This window comes from Nannobrachium achirus (assembly GCF_963921795.1).
Source record: "Nannobrachium achirus genome assembly, chromosome: 20".
Lineage (NCBI taxonomy): Eukaryota > Metazoa > Chordata > Actinopteri > Myctophiformes > Myctophidae > Nannobrachium > Nannobrachium achirus.
In genome coordinates this window covers 49,526,471-49,544,000 of record NC_137827.1, presented here as the reverse complement: position 1 = coordinate 49,544,000, position 17,530 = coordinate 49,526,471, and the positions used below count along the sequence as shown (strand labels likewise).

Below are 17,530 nucleotides of genomic sequence, written 5' to 3'. Positions count from 1 at the left end.
ATACGGTAAAACTAATCTCGGCGGATTTCTTTTAAAGTGAAATATAATTTTTTAATAATTCTATCAATATTGCGGTTTTATGCAAATTATTCTTCGGCCTTTAAATCATACATGCAAAGTTACACGTTCATGGCATTTGGCAAAGATGTGGAGGGTTAGTCAAAGTATCACTGAAACCAATTTTATTCCAATCGGCCAAAGGGGGGCGCTATACGAAGCGTCTGAAAATTCAAACTTCAAACGGGCATAAGTCATGACTCGTTTTGTTTGAAGACATGCAACTTGTTACACGCGTGCTTTGACTCAAGCGGAAGACATCTGTGTCGTTGTTAAGTAAGCTCCGCCCTTCAATTTTCCGCCATTTTGAGCAGTTTGTAAAACGCGTAAACCCGCTTTTATTCTGGAACTTTCGCGTCACGTGCACAAAACCTTTTTTACGTGAACTTTGGACCGATATCTAAAGATCTGTCAGATCGGATTTCTTTAACATTGAAACATGCTTTTTTAAATAATTCAAACAATATTGCATTTTTATGCAAATTATTCTTCTGCCTCTAAAACATACATGCAAAGTCACATTTTCATGACAAAATAGTGTAGAGGGTTAGTTCAAATATCACTGAAACCAATCTTACCCCAAATGGCCAAAGGGGGGCGCTATATAATTTTGAGCAGTTTGTAAAACGCTTAAACCCGTTTTTATTCTAGGATTTTTTTTGTAATTTGCATGAAACATTCTACACGCAATCTAAGGACCTTTATCTAACATGCCTATGAAGTGCACACAAAAAAATTATAAAATAATAATAATAAATATAGCTGCAAGCAGCGATAAAGTGTCCAAAGCCAAAAACACCTCAAATCATGAACACAGCCTGGGATGTGCGTGAAATCTTGCAAGCACATTCCCAATAGGTCAAGGAACAGATACCAACCTTCTCACATTGGCCTGTTATAGCGCCACCAGCGGGTCAACTTTTGCATAACACATTTTTGGAACAAAATGGACCAATCTTTGACGTCAGTAACGTCAAAGAGAGCACTGCCTGCGATCTTGACATTTTGTGCTTTTATAGCCATTGTTTTCTGGCTTGAAGCGAGCCCACAATTGTTTCGAAGGAACAATATTTTTCTAGTGTAAAAATGATAATGCAATTAAATGCTAAAATGTTTAATGCTAATGAAAAAAATGCACACACTTAGCGAGCTGCAGGCACACTTAACATTTTGTAGAAATGTTCTTTTCTAGTTGTATTTCAGACAGACAGACAGACAGACAGACAGACAGACAGACATGAAGAACAAAGATCACAAACATGCAGCCACACACACACGCACGCACGCACGCACGCACGCACGCACACACACACACACACACACACACACACACACACACACACACACACACACACACACACACACACACACACACACACACACACACACACACACACACACACACATTATTATTATACAGTTGTATAATATAGGATTTATATTACAATAATATTTGTTTCATATCTTCGGGGCAGTGGTTCTCAAAGTGTGGTCTGTGGACCCCCCTGGGGTCCTTGAGCATTTATGAGCAAGTACCAGGGGGTCCACACGACTCCACAGCAAAATGTTTAACCCTATTTTAAACTTTTTTTGAAAATAGCTGATCTACAAGCTCACTACGGGTCCCATCACTGCCCATTTTGAGCTTGTAGATTGGCTATTTCAAAGGTTTTTGAAAGATCTTCCCAGGCAGAAAATATTTTCAGATGGGGGTTTGCAGAATGCATGTAAATTTGGGGGTCCTTGACATGAAAACGTTTGACAACCAATGCTTTTTTAGAGTTTTCTCTGAACGACAACAAATTATCAATTCACCTGAGAAAAACTGAATCCATCCTCTTTGGATCAAATCATAACCTCAAAAAGGTTGATAACTTGAAAGTAACTTTGATAACTTCAAAGTGGACGACAAGGTCATAACACGAAAAGAACAAAATCTTCTACTTAGGATGTATCCTTGAAGCTAATCTTTCCAGCAAAAAGATGACTTCAAAGGTAATAAATAAAATCAACCAACAAACTCGTTTCCTACAGAACGTTATAAACGTTAAGGACGTCCACAATTACAACACCAGAGGCAGCGCCACAGATCACGTTCAACCCAAAGTCAACTCAAACAAAGGGTCAAACTCGTTCTTCTGCTATACAACCAAAATGTGGAACGCCCTACCGAAGGCCTTAAAGGAGTGTGGTTCCCGAGCATCCTTTAAAATCGCCCTGAAAAACCACTTACAGGCGACAGCCATTCGCAACTGGCAATAACAAACCTAGCCCAGCCTCCCCTGACCCTTCTTTGTATTTACCTACTGTATATTTTTTTTGCACTGTTTATTTAACTTTTATTTACTTTTTTTACTATATCTACTGCATAGTACTGTGTTCTATCCGTCTGTCATTCAATGTTATATGAGATACTTCAATGGTTTCCTGTGTGCTTTCCTAGGATCTCTTTTTAGTTGACCTTGTACCAGTGAACTGTACCGTCATGAAACTGTACCTTTTTCTATGCAAACGTCTAATAAAGTCTTCAATCAATCATTGAAAGTTACAAACAAACCCAAACAGACCCAGTTGAGTTGAAACCCAAGGTCACATGAGGCCCTCTGTCTCTGTCTCTGTCTCTGTCTCTGTCTCTCTCTCTGTGTCTCTCTCTCTCTCTCTCTGTCTCTGTCTCTGTCTCTCTCTCTCTCTCTCTCTCTCTCTCTCTCTCTCTCTCTCTCTCTCTCCCCCCCCCCCCCACAACACACTGATCATGCCAGACTCTATGATTGCCTCATATGATGTTGATCACAGACATGCAGCCACCTCTCTCTCTCTCTCTCTCTCTCTCTCTCTCTCTCTCTCTCTCTCTCTCTCTCTCTCTCTCTCTCTCTCTCTTGCACGCCCATGCACACACACACACACACACACACACACACACACACACACACACACACACACACACACACACACACACACACACACACACACACACACACACACACACACACACACACACAAACTCCTCCCTCCAGTGAGAACTAGAGAGCATAGCAGGGAAAACTACAGAGTTGAGTTTCGTCTCCGTGTGACTACCTACCGACCTACCTACCTACCTACCTACCTACCTACACACCTACCTACCTACCTACCTACCTACCTACCTACCTACCTACCTACCTACCTACCTACCCACCCACAGTACCTACCTACAGTACCCACCTACCTACAGTACCTACTTACCAGTGGTAGTTAGGTATGATGGGTCTCATCATGAAGAACTGTGGAGCCTTGCTAGTCTTGCTGTTGTGTTTGTCAGAGGTTGGGGCTCAAGGAGAGACGGTCCCCACCATGGAACAGAGGATGAAGAGCTTGGAGCTTAGAATGGAAGATATGGCCAAACAGAATGAAGGTTAGCAACGTGGTTAAAGGACAACTTTGTTTTTTTTACAACAAGGGTTCATATTTTAGATAGTCATTAGAGAAAAGAAAAAAAAAATAGTGTTAAAATGTTTTCATTTACTTCTTTCTATTGTTTTAGAGATTTTACTATTTTGATTTCAGCTATTTAGCCACTTGCGTACAAGTGGCTAAATATGTATTTTTAGACACAACAAGCCGGCAATTTCTTTATTTCTATTTACACCAGCCCCCATAAGTCACATCTGACCATGAAAGATTGCAGTGCATCTTGGGAATGGGCTTATTGTGTCTAAAAATACATATTTAGCCAGTTGCATTCATGCCCCCAACCTGGGGGCATACAAGCAAATCAAAATCGTTAAAATCACAAAAACGGTACAAAGAAGTAAATAAAAACATTTTATCTTCACACTCATCTTTTATTTTCTCTAATGTCTATATCGTAAAATATGATCCCTTGTTGTAAAAAACTAAAGTTGTCCTTAAGTTGTGAAAAACAATGCTTTTAAAATGGAGCTTCAAGATGGTTCTCAAAACTTTGGCACCTTTCTACTCCTACATACTTACACCGAAAAACACTATTCAAACTTTAATCTGTTCAGTTTACTGTGGAGTGCTATTACTTTTTGCAACAATTGGCCAAAGGGTGGCACTGTAGGAAGCCTTTGAAAGTGCAAACTTTGAACAGGTATAGCTCATGCTCTGTTTGATGTACAGCCATGAAACCTGGACACACATATGTGTCTCCTCATGCCGAACAACTTTGCCACTCTGACTTTTGACCTCTGACCTTTAGATCTCCCACCATTTTGAATTATATGAAAAACGTTAAAAATCTCTCCTCCTGGGATTTTCGCGTCACAAGGCCACAACATTTTTCACATGAACTTTGGAACAATATCTACTCAGACTATGGGGTGAGACGTTTGTATGGGAAATAATTATTTTTGTAATATTTGAATGAATATTCCAGTTTTATGCAAATTATTCTTCTGCCTCTAAATCATACATGCAAAGTCACATGTTCATGACATTTGGCAAAGATGTAGAGGGTTAGTCCAAATATCACTGAAACCAATCTTTTTTTCAGAGAACCGATCTCTGAATCCAATTGGCCAAAGGGGGGCGCTATACAAAGCGTTTGAAAATTCAAACTTTAAATGGGAATAAGTCATGCCTGGTTTGGCTTGAAGACATGCAACTTGCTTACACACGTGCTTTGACTCAAGTGGAACACATCTGCATCTTTGTCAAGTAAGCTCCGCCCTTAGATTTTTCACCATTTTGAGCAGTTTGAAAAACGCTTAAACCAATTTTTATCCTGGGATTTTCATGTCACGTGCACAGAACTTTTTTTACTTGAACTTTGAATCAATATCGAGATCTGTCTGATCGGATTATTATTATTATTATTTTTAATAATTCAATGAATATTGCAGTTTTATGCAAATTATTCTTCTACCTCTAAAACATGAACACAGCCTGCTATGTGCGTGAAATTTTGCACGCACATTCAGACTAGGTCAAGGAACAAATGCCACCCTTCTCACATTGGCCTGTTATAGCGCCACCAGCGGGTCAACTTTTGCATAACACATTTTTGGAACAAAATGCCTCAAATCACGCATGCAGTGTCCGATTGCCGTGAAAGGCCCAAGAACATGTAGCACCCTTTTCACATTGGCCTATTATAGCGCCACCAGGAGGCCAAAAAAACCTAACTGACCTGCCGGAGACCTATTCTCGGAAGAACACTGCTTCTAGTTTTTCTTTGTTTCTTTTCCCACTTTTCTTGCTTTTCCTGCTTTTTTCTGCTGCTTTTTTTTTATTTAATTGTCCATACCGTTAAGTTCATGTAATAACACTGCTTGTCTGCATTGTAGTTCAATTACCATTTTACATTAGTAACGTCAAAGAGACACTGTCTGCGATTTTTGTACTTTTATAGCCATTGTTTTTTTGGCTTGAAGCGAGACCACAATTGTTTCGAAGGAACAATATTTTCTAGTTTATCTATCAGGCAGGCAGGCAGTCATATCAAGTATCAAAAAACTTCGGTTCCTTTCTACTCCTACATACTTAGTGAGAAAATGAAAATAAAAACATCAATGTGTTCAGTTTACAGTGGCGAAGTGTGCTATTATTTTATATAGCAATCGGCCAAATGGTGGCGCTGTAGGAAGCCTTCGAAAGTGCGATCTTTGAACAGGTATAGCTCATGCTGTGTTTGAGGTACAGCCATGAAACCTGTATACACTTATGCGTCTCCTCATGCCGAACAACTTTTACCCTCTAACTTTTGACCTCTGACCTTTAGGTCTCCCACAATTCAGAATAATATGAAAAACAGTAAAAATCTATCTCCTCCTGGGTTTTTTTCGTTACGCGCACAAAACTTTTTTTACATGAACTTTGGACCAATACGGTCAGATTTATCTCGGCGGATTTCTTTTAAAGTGAAATATAATTTTTTAATAATTCTATCAATATTGCGGTTTTATGCAAATTATTCTTCTGCCTCTAAAACATACATGCAAAGTTACACGTTCATGGCATTTGGCAAAGATGTGGAGGGTTAGTCAAAGTATCACTGAAACCAATTTTATTCCAATCGGCCAAAGGGGGGCGCTATACGAAGCGTTTGAAAATTCAAACTTCAAACGGGCATAAGTCATGACTCGTTTCGTTTGAAGACATGCAACTTGTTACACGCGTGCTTTGACTCGAGCGGAAGACATCTGTGTCGTTGTTAAGTAAGCTCCGCCCTTCGATTTTCCGCCACTTTGAGCAGTTTGTAAAACGCGTAAACCCGCTTTTATTCTGGAATTTTCGCGTCACGTGCACAAAACTTTTTTTACGTGAACTTTGGACCGATATCTAAAGATCTGTCAGATCGGATTTCTTTAACATTGAAACATGCTATTTTAAATAATTCAAACAATATTGCATTTTTATGCAAATTATTCTTCTGCCTCTAAAACATACAAGCAAAGTCACATTTTCATGACAAAATAGTGTAGAGGGTTAGTTCAAATATCACTGAAACCAATCTTACCCCAAATGGCCAAAGGGGGGCGCTATATAATTTTGAGCAGTTTGTAAAACGCTTAAACCCGTTTTTATTCTAGGATTTTTTTTGCAATTTGCATGAAACATTCTACACGCAATCTAAGGACCTTTATCTAACATGCCTATGAAGTGCACACAAAAAAATTATAAAATAATAATAATAAATATAGCTGCAAGCAGCGATAAAGTGTCCAAAGCCAAAAACACCTCAAATCATGAACACAGCCTGGGATGTGCGTGAAATCTTGCAAGCACATTCCCAATAGGTCAAGGAACAGATACCAACCTTCTCACATTGGCCTGTTATAGCGCCACCAGCGGGTCAACTTTTGCACAACACATTTTTGGAACAAAATGGACCAATCTTTGACGTCAGTAACGTCAAAGAGAGCACTGCCTGCGATCTTGACATTTTGTGCTTTTATAGCCATTGTTTTCCGGCTTGAAGCGAGCCCACAATTGTTTCGAAGGAACAATATTTTTCTAGTTGTGGGCTCGCCTGGAAGGCGAGCACACGTATGTTATCTTCATTATTGTGGGCTCGCCTAAAGGCGAGCACACTTTAGATATTGTCATTATTGTGGGCTCGCCAGTACCTGGCGAGCACACTTTAGATATTGTCATTATTTATTTATCTAGTAAGTAGACGGGATTTTCGGTTCCTTTCTACTCCTACATACTTAGTGAGAAAATGAAAATAAAAACATCAATGTGTTCAGTTTACAGTGGCGAAGTGTGCTATCATTTTCTATAGCAATCGGCCAAATGGTGGCGCTGTAGGAAGCCTTCGAAAGTGCGATCTTTGAACAGGTATAGCTCATGCTGTGTTTTAGGTACAGCCATGAAACCTGTATACACGTATGCGTCTCCTCATGCCGAACAACTTTTACCCTCTAACTTTTGACCTCTGACCTTTAGGTCTCCCACAATTCGGAATTATATGAAAAACAGTAAAAATCTATCTCCTCCTGGGATTTTCGCGTCAAGTGCACAAAACTTTTTTTCACATGAACTTTGAACCTATATCTACACAGGCTATGTGGTGAGAAGTTTGTACGTTAAATAATGATTTTTTAATAATTCAATATATGTTGCGGTTTTATGCAAATTATTCTTCGGCCTCTAAATCATACATGCAAAGTTACACGTTCATGGCATTTGGCAAAGATGTGGAGGGTTAGTCAAAGTATCACTGAAACCAATTTTATTCCAATTGGCCAAAGGGGGGCGCTATACGAAGCGTCTGAAAATTCAAACTTCAAACAGGCATAAGTCATGACTCGTTTCGTTTGAAGACATGCAACTTGTTACACGCGTGCTTTGACTCAAGCGGAAGACATCTCTGTTGTTGTTAAGTAAGCTCCGCCCTTCGATTTTCCGCCATTTTGAGCAGTTTGTAAAACGCGTAAACCCGCTTTTATTCTGGAATTTTCGCGTCACGTGCACAAAACTTTTTTTACGTGAACTTTGGACCGATATCTAAAGATCTGTCAGATCGGATTTCTTTAACATTGAAACATGCTTTTTTAAATAATTCAAACAATATTGCAGTTTTATGCAAATTATTCTTCTGCCTCTAAAACATACATACAAAGTCACATTTTCATGACAAAATAGTGTAGAGGGTTAGTTCAAATATCACTGAAACCAATCTTACCCCAAATGGCCAAAGGGGGGCGCTATATAATTTTGAGCAGTTTGTAAAACGCTTAAACCCGTTTTTATTCTAGGATTTTTTTTGCAATTTGCATGAAACATTCTACACGCAATCTAAGGACCTTTATCTAACATGCCTATGAAGTGCACACAAAAAAAATATAAAATAATAATAATAAATCTAGCTGCAAGCAGCGATAAAGTGGCCAAAGCCAAAAACACCTCAAATCATGAACACAGCCTGCAATGTGCGTGAAATCTTGCAAGCACATTCCCAATAGGTCAAGGAACAGATACCACCCTTCTCACATTGGCCTGTTATAGCGCCACCAGCGGGTCAACTTTTGCATAACACATTTTTGGAACAAAATGGACCAATCTTTGACGTCAGTAACGTCAAAGTGAGCACTGCCTGCGATCTTGACATTTTGTACTTTTATAGCCATTGTTTTCTGGCTTGAAGCGAGCCCACAATTGTTTCGAAGGAACAATATTTTTCTAGTTTCTATACTATACTAGTCATATCAAGTTCTCCTCAAAACTTCGGTTCCTTTCTACTCCTACATACTTAGTGAGAAAATGAAAATAAAAACATCAATGTGTTCAGTTTACAGTGGCGAAGTGTGCTATTATTTTTTATAGCAATCGGACAAATGGTGGCGCTGTAGGAAGCCTTCGAAAGTGCGAACTTTGAACAGGTATAGCTCATGCTGTGTTTTAGGTACAGCCATGAAACCTGTATACACGTATGCGTCTCCTCATGCCGAACAACTTTTACCCTCTAACTTTTGACCTCTGACCTTTAGGTCTCCCACAATTCGGAATTATATGAAAAACAGTAAAAATCTATCTCCTCCTGGGATTTTCGTGTCAAGTGCACAAATTTTTTTTCACATGAACTTTGAACCTATATCTACACAGGCTATGTGGTGAGAAGTTTGTACGTTAAATAATGATTTTTTAATAATTCAATATATATTGCGGTTTTATGCAAATTATTCTTCGGCCTCTAAATCATACATGCAAAGTTACACGTTCATGGCATTTGGCAAAGATGTGGAGGGTTAGTCAAAGTATCACTGAAACCAATTTTATTCCAATCGGCCAAAGGGGGGCGCTATACGAAGCGTCTGAAAATTCAAACTTCAAACGGGCATAAGTCATGACTCGTTTCGTTTGAAGACATGCAACTTGTTACACGCATGCTTTGACTCAAGCGGAAGACATCTGTGTCGTTGTTAAGTAAGCTCCGCCCTTCGATTTTCCGCCATTTTGAGCAGTTTGTAAAACGCGTAAACCCGCTTTTATTCTGGAATTTTCGCGTCACGTGCACAAAACTTTTTTTACGTGAACTTTGGACCGATATCTAAAGATCTGTCAGATCGGATTTCTTTAACATTGAAACATGCTTTTTTAAATAATTCAAACAATATTGCATTTTTATGCAAATTATTCTTCTGCCTCTAAAACATACATGCAAAGTCACATTTTCATGACAAAATAGTGTAGAGGGTTAGTTCAAATATCACTGAAACCAATCTTACCCCAAATGGCCAAAGGGGGGCGCTATATAATTTTGAGCAGTTTGTAAAATGCTTAAACCCGTTTTTATTCTAGGATTTTTTTTGCAATTTGCATGAAACATTCTACACGCAATCTAAGGACCTTTATCTAACATGCCTATGAAGTGCACACAAAAAAATTATAAAATAATAATAATAAATATAGCTGCAAGCAGCGATAAAGTGTCCAAAGCCAAAAACACCTCAAATCATGAACACAGCCTGGGATGTGCGTGAAATCTTGCAAGCACATTCCCAATAGGTCAAGGAACAGATACCAACCTTCTCACATTGGCCTGTTATAGCGCCACCAGCGGGTCAACTTTTGCACAACACATTTTTGGAACAAAATGGACCAATCTTTGACGTCAGTAACGTCAAAGAGAGCACTGCCTGCGATCTTGACATTTTGTGCTTTTATAGCCATTGTTTTCTGGCTTGAAGCGAGCCCACAATTGTTTCGAAGGAACAATATTTTTCTAGTTGTGGGCTCGCCTATAAGGCGAGCACACTTTAGATATTGTCATTATTTATCTATCAGTCAGTCAGTCAGTCAGACAGTAGACGGGATCTTCGGTTCCTTTCTACTCCTACATACTTAGTGAGAAAATGAAAATAAAAACATCAATGTGTTCAGTTTACAGTGGCGAAGTGCGCTATTATTTTTTATAGCAATCGGCCAAATGGTGGCGCTGCACGAAGCCTTCGAAAGTGCGAACTTTGAACAGGTATAGCTCATGCTGTGTTTGAGGTACAGGCATGAAACCTGTATACACGTATGCGTCTCCTCATGCCGAACAACTTTTAGCCTCTGACTTTTGACCTCTGACCTTTAGATCTCCCACAATTTGGAATTATATGATAAACAGTAAAAATCTATCTCCTCCTGGGATTTTCGCGTCAAGTGCACAAAAGTTTTTTCACATGAACTTTGGACCAATACGGTCAGATTGATCAACCAGATTTTTTTTAAAGTGAAATATAATTTTTTAATAATTTAATCAATATTGCGGTTTTATGCAAATTATTCTTCGGCCTCTAAATCATACATGCAAAGGTACACGTTCATGGCATTTGGCAAAGATGTGGAGGGTTAGTCAAAGTATCACTGAAACCAATTTTATTCCAATCGGCCAAAGGGGGGCGCTATACGAAGCGTTTGAAAATTCAAACTTCAAACGGGCATAAGTCATGACTCGTTTTGTTTGAAGACATGCAACTTGTTACACGCGTGCTTTGACTCGAGCGGAAGACATCTGTGTCGTTGTTAAGTAAGCTCCGCCCTTCGATTTTCCGCCATATTGAGCAGTTTGTAAAACGCGTAAACCCGCTTTTATTCTGGAATTTTCGCTCCACGTGCACAAAACTTTTTTTACGTGAACTTTGGACCGATATCTAAAGATCTGTCAGATCGGATTTCTTTAAAATTGAAACATGCTTTTTTAAATAAATTCAATGAATATTGCAGTTTTATGCAAATTATTCTTCTACCTCTAAATCATACATGCAAAGTAACATGTTCATGGCATTTGGCAAAGATGTAGAGTGTTAGTCCAAATATCACTAAAACCAATCTTACCCCAATTGGCCAAAGGGGGGCGCTATATCATTTTGAGCAGTTTGTGAAATGCTTAAACCCGTTAGGATTTTTTTTTTGCAATTTGCATGAAACATTCTGCACACAATCTAAGGACCTTTATCTAATATGCCTATGAAGTGCACACACACAAAAAAATAATAATAATGAATATAGCTGCAAGCAGCGATAAAGTGGCCAAAGCCAAAAACACCTCAAATCATGAACACAGCCTGCAATGTGCGTGAAATCTTGCAAGCACATTCCCAATAGGTCAAGGAACAGATACCACCCTTCTCACATTGGCCTGTTATAGCGCCACCAGCGGGTCAACTTTTGCACAACACATTTTTGGAACAAAATGGACCAATCGTTGACGTCGGTAACGTCAAAGAGAGCACTGCCTGCGATCTTGACATTTTGTGCTTTTATAGCCATTGTTTTCTGGCTTGAAGCGAGCCCACAATTGTTTCGAAGGAACAATATTTTTCTAGTGACAATATCTAACCGTCATATCAAGTTCTCCTCAAAACTTCGGTTCCTTTCTACTCCTACATACTTAGACAGAAAATGAAAATAAAAACATCAATGTGTTCAGCTTACAGTGGCGAAGTGTGCTATTATTTTTTACAGCAATCGGCCAAATGGTGGCGCTGTAGGAAGCCTTCGAAAGTGCGATCTTTGAACAGGTATAGCTCATGCTGTGTTATACATACAGCCATGAAACCTGTATACACTTATGCGTCTCCTCATGCCGAACAACTTTTACCCTCTAACTTTTGACCTCTGACCTTTAGGTCTCCCACAATTCGGAATTATATGAAAAACAGTAAAAATCTATCTCCTCCTGGGTTTTTTTCGATACGCGCACAAAACTTTTTTCACATGAACTTTGGACCAATACGGTCAGATTGATCAACCAGATTTTTTTTAAAGTGAAATATATTTTTTTAATAATTCCATCAATATTGCGGTTTTATGCAAATTATTCTTCGGCCTCTAAATCATACATGCAAAGTTACACGTTCATGGCATTTGGCAAAGATGTGGAGGGTTAGTCAAAGTATCCCTGAAACCAATTTTATTCCAATCGGCCAAAGGGGGGCGCTATACGAAGCGTTTGAAAATTCAAACTTCAAACGGGCATAAGTCATGACTCGTTTTGTTTGAAGACATGCAACTTGTTACACGCGTGCTTTGACTCGAGCGGAAGACATCTGTGTCGTTGTTAAGTAAGCTCCGCCCTTCGATTTTCCGCCATTTTGAGCAGTTTGTAAAACGCGTAAACCCGCTTTTATTCTGGAATTTTCGCTCCACGTGCACACAACTTTTTTTACGTGAACTTTGGACCGATATCTAAAGATCTGTCAGATCGGATTTCTTTAAAATTGAAACATGCTTTTTTAAATAAATTCAATGAATATTGCAGTTTTATGCAAATTATTCTTCTGCCTCTAAATCATACATGCAAAGTAACATGTTCATGGCATTTGGCAAAGATGTAGAGTGTTAGTCCAAATATCACTAAAACCAATCTTACCCCAATTGGCCAAAGGGGGGCGCTATATCATTTTGAGCAGTTTGTGAAACGCTTAAACCCATTTTTTTTTTGCAATTTGCATGAAACATTCTACACACAATCTAAGGACCTTTATCTAATATGCCTATGAAGTGCACACACACAAAAATAATAATAATAATGAATATAGCTGCAAGCAGCGATAAAGTGGCCAAAGCCAAAAACACCTCAAATCATGAACACAGCCTGCAATGTGCGTGAAATCTTGCAAGCACATTCCCAATAGGTCAAGTAACAGATACCACCCTTCTTACATTGGCCTGTTATAGCGCCACCAGCGGGTCAACTTTTTCACAACACATTTTTGGAACAAAATGGACCAATCTTTGACGTCAGTAACGTCAAAGAGAGCACTGCCTGCGATCTTGACGTTTTGTACTTTTATAGCCATTGTTTTCTGGCTTGAAGCGAGCCCACAATTGTTTCGAAGGAACAATATTTTTCTAGTTGTGGGCTCGCCTATAAGGCGAGCACACTTTAGATATTGTCATTATTTATCTATCAGGCAGGCAATCAACAGTAGACGGGATTTCGGTTCCTTTCTACTCCTACATACTTAGTGAGAAAATGAAAATAAAAACATCAATGTGTTCAGCTTACTGTGGCGACGCGTGCTATTACTTTTTACAGCAATCGGCCAAATGGTGGCGCTGCAGGAAGCCTTCGAAAGTGCGAACTTTGAACAGGTATAGCTCATGCTGTGTTTGAGTTACAGCCATGAAACCTGTATACACTTATGCCTCTCCTCATGCCGAACAACTTTTACCCTCTAACTTTTGACCTCTGACCTTTAGGTCTCCCACAATTCGGAATTATATGAAAAACAGTAAAAATCTATCTCCTCCTGGGTTTTTTTCGATACGCGCACAAAACTTTTTTCACATGAACTTTGGACCAATACGGTCAAACTAATCTCGGCGGATTTCTTTTAAAGTGAAATATAATTTTTTAATAATTCAATAAATATTGCAGTTTTATGCAAATTATTCTTCGGCCTCTAAATCATACATGCAAAGTTACACGTTCATGGCATTTGGCAAAGATGTGGAGGGTTAGTCAAGGTATCACTGAAACCAATTTTATTCCAATCGGCCAAAGGGGGGCGCTATACGAAGCGTCTGAAAATTCAAACTTCAAACGGGCATAAGTCATGACTCGTTTCGTTTGAAGACATGCAACTTGTTACACGCGTGCTTTGACTCAAGCGGAAGACATCTGTGTCGTTGTTAAGTAAGCTCCGCCCTTCGATTTTCCGCCACTTTGAGCAGTTTGTAAAACGCGTAAACCCGCTTTTATTCTGGAATTTTCGCGTCACGTGCACAAAACTTTTTTTACGTGAACTTTGGACCGATATCTAAAGATCTGTCAGATCGGATTTCTTTAACATTGAAACATGCTTTTTTAAATAATTCAAACAATATTGCATTTTTATGCAAATTATTCTTCTGCCTCTAAAACATACAAGCAAAGTCACATTTTCATGACAAAATAGTGTAGAGGGTTAGTTCAAATATCACTGAAACCAATCTTACCCCAAATGGCCAAAGGGGGGCGCTATATAATTTTGAGCAGTTTGTAAAACGCTTAAACCCGTTTTTATTCTAGGATTTTTTTTGCAATTTGCATGAAACATTCTACACGCAATCTAAGGACCTTTATCTAACATGCCTATGAAGTGCACACAAAAAAATTATAAAATAATAATAATAAATATAGCTGCAAGCAGCGATAAAGTGTCCAAAGCCAAAAACACCTCAAATCATGAACACAGCCTGGGATGTGCGTGAAATCTTGCAAGCACATTCCCAATAGGTCAAGGAACAGATACCAACCTTCTCACATTGGCCTGTTATAGCGCCACCAGCGGGTCAACTTTTGCACAACACATTTTTGGAACAAAATGGACCAATCTTTGACGTCAGTAACGTCAAAGAGAGCACTGCCTGCGATCTTGACATTTTGTGCTTTTATAGCCATTGTTTTCTGGCTTGAAGCGAGCCCACAATTGTTTCGAAGGAACAATATTTTTCTAGTTGTGGGCTCGCCTAAAGGCGAGCACACTTTAGATATTGTCATTATTTATTTATTTATTTATTTATATACTATATCAAGTTTTCCTCAATACTTTGGCACCTTTCTACTCCTACATACTTAGTGAGAAAATGAAAATAAAAACATCAATGTGTTCAGCTTACAGTGGCGACGTGTGCTATTACTTTATACAGCAATCGGCCAAATGGTGGCGCTGTAGGAAGCCTTCGAAAGTGCGATCTTTGAACAGGTATAGCTCATGCTCTGTTATACGTACAGCCATGAAACCTGTATACACTTATGCGTCTCCTCATGCCGAACAACTTTTACCCTCTAACTTTTGACCTCTGACCTTTAGGTCTCCCACAATTCGGAATTATATGAAAAACAGTAAAAATCTATCTCCTCCTGGGTTTTTTTTGTTACGCGCACAAAACTTTTTTCACATGAACTTTGGACCAATACGGTCAGATTTATCTCGGTGGATTTCTTTTAAAGTGAAATATCATTTTTTAATAATTCAATCAATATTGCGGTTTTATGCAAATTATTCTTCGGCCTCTAAATCATACATGCAAAGTTACACGTTCATGGCATTTGGCAAAGATGTGGAGGGTTAGTCAAAGTATCACTGAAACCAATTTTATTCCAATCGGCCAAAGGGGGGCGCTATACGAAGCGTCTGAAAATTCAAACTTCAAACGGGCATAAGTCATGACTCGTTTCGTTTGAAGACATGCAACTTGTTACACGCATGCTTTGACTCAAGCGGAAGACATCTGTGTTGTTGTTAAGTAAGCTCCGCCCTTCGATTTTCCGCATTTTTGAGCAGTTTGTAAAACGCGTAAACCGGCTTTTATTCTGGAATTTTCGCGTCACGTGCACAAAACTTTTTTTACGTGAACTTTGGACCGATATCTAAAGATCTGTCAGATCGGATTTCTTTAACATTGAAACATGCTTTTTTAAATAATTCAAACAATATTGCATTTTTATGCAAATTATTCTTCTGCCTCTAAAACATACATTTTCATGACAAAATAGTGTAGAGGGTTAGTTCAAATATCACTGAAACCAATCTTACCCCAAATGGCCAAAGGGGGGCGCTATATAATTTTGAGCAGTTTGTAAAACGCTTAAACCCGTTTTTATTCTAGGATTTTTTTTGCAATTTGCATGAAACATTCTACACGCAATCTAAGGACCTTTATCTAACACGCCTATGAAGTGCACACAACAAAAATTATAAAATAATAATAATAAATATAGCTGCAAGCAGCGATAAAGTGGCCAAAGCCAAAAACACCTCAAATCATGAACACAGCCTGGGATGTGCGTGAAATCTTGCAAGCACATTCCCAATAGGTCAAGGAACAGATACCAACCTTCTCACATTGGCCTGTTATAGCGCCACCAGCGGGTCAACTTTTGCACAACACATTTTTGGAACAAAATGGACCAATCTTTGACGTCAGTAACGTCAAAGAGAGCACTGCCTGCGATCTTGACATTTTGTGCTTTTATAGCCATTGTTTTCTGGCTTGAAGCGAGCCCACAATTGTTTCGAAGGAACAATATTTTTCTAGTGACAATATCTAACCGTCATATCAAGTTCTCCTCAAAACTTCGGTTCCTTTCTACTCCTACATACTTAGACAGAAAATGAAAATAAAAACATCAATGTGTTCAGCTTACAGTGGCGAAGTGTGCTATTATTTTTTACAGCAATCGGCCAAATGGTGGCGCTGTAGGAAGCCTTCGAAAGTGCGAACTTTGAACAGATAGAGCTCATGCTCTGTTATACGTACAGTCATGAAACCTGTATACACATATGCGTCTCCTCATGCCGAACAACTTTTACCCTCTAACTTTTGACCTCTGACCTTTAGATCCCCCAGAATTTTGAATTATATAAAAAACAGTAAAAATCTATCTCCTCCTGGGATTTTTGCGTTACGCGCACAAAACTTTTTTCACATGAACTTTGGACCAATACGGTCAAACTAGTCTGGTCGGATTTCTTTTAAAGTGAAATATAATTTTTTAATAATTCAATAAATATTGCGGTTTTATGCAAATTATTCTTCGGCCTCTAAATCATACATGCAAAGTTACACGTTCATGGCATTTGGCAAAGATGTGGAGGGTTAGTCAAAGTATCACTGAAACCAATTTTATTCCAATCGGCCAAAGGGGGGCGCTATACGAAGCGTCTGAAAATTCAAACTTCAAACGGGCATAAGTCATGACTCGTTTTGTTTGAAGACATGCAACTTGTTACACGCGTGCTTTGACTCAAGCGGAAGACATCTGTGTCGTTGTTAAGTAAGCTCCGCCCTTCAATTTTCCGCCATTTTGAGCAGTTTGTAAAACGCGTAAACCCGCTTTTATTCTGGAATTTTCGCGTCACGTGCACAAAACTTTTTTTACGTGAACTTTGGACCGATATCTAAAGATCTGTCAGATCGGATTTCTTTAACATTGAAACATGCTTTTTTTAAATAATTCAAACAATATTGCATTTTTATGCAAATTATTCTTCTGCCTCTAAAACAGTATGCAAAGTCACATTTTCATGACAAAATAGTGTAGAGGGTT

General features: G+C 38.8%; 1 long non-coding RNA gene across 1 annotated transcript in view; it reads left to right on the top strand.

Annotated features, from left to right (window-relative positions):
* Positions 1 to 3,135: 3,135 nt before the first annotated feature.
* Positions 3,136 to 17,530, top strand: part of LOC308305302 — a 53,646-nt gene continuing 39,251 nt past the window's right edge. The window contains exon 1 of the long non-coding RNA XR_013963104.1: positions 3,136 to 3,448. This is a non-coding gene — a long non-coding RNA (uncharacterized lncRNA). The remainder of the gene's footprint in view (positions 3,449 to 17,530) is intronic.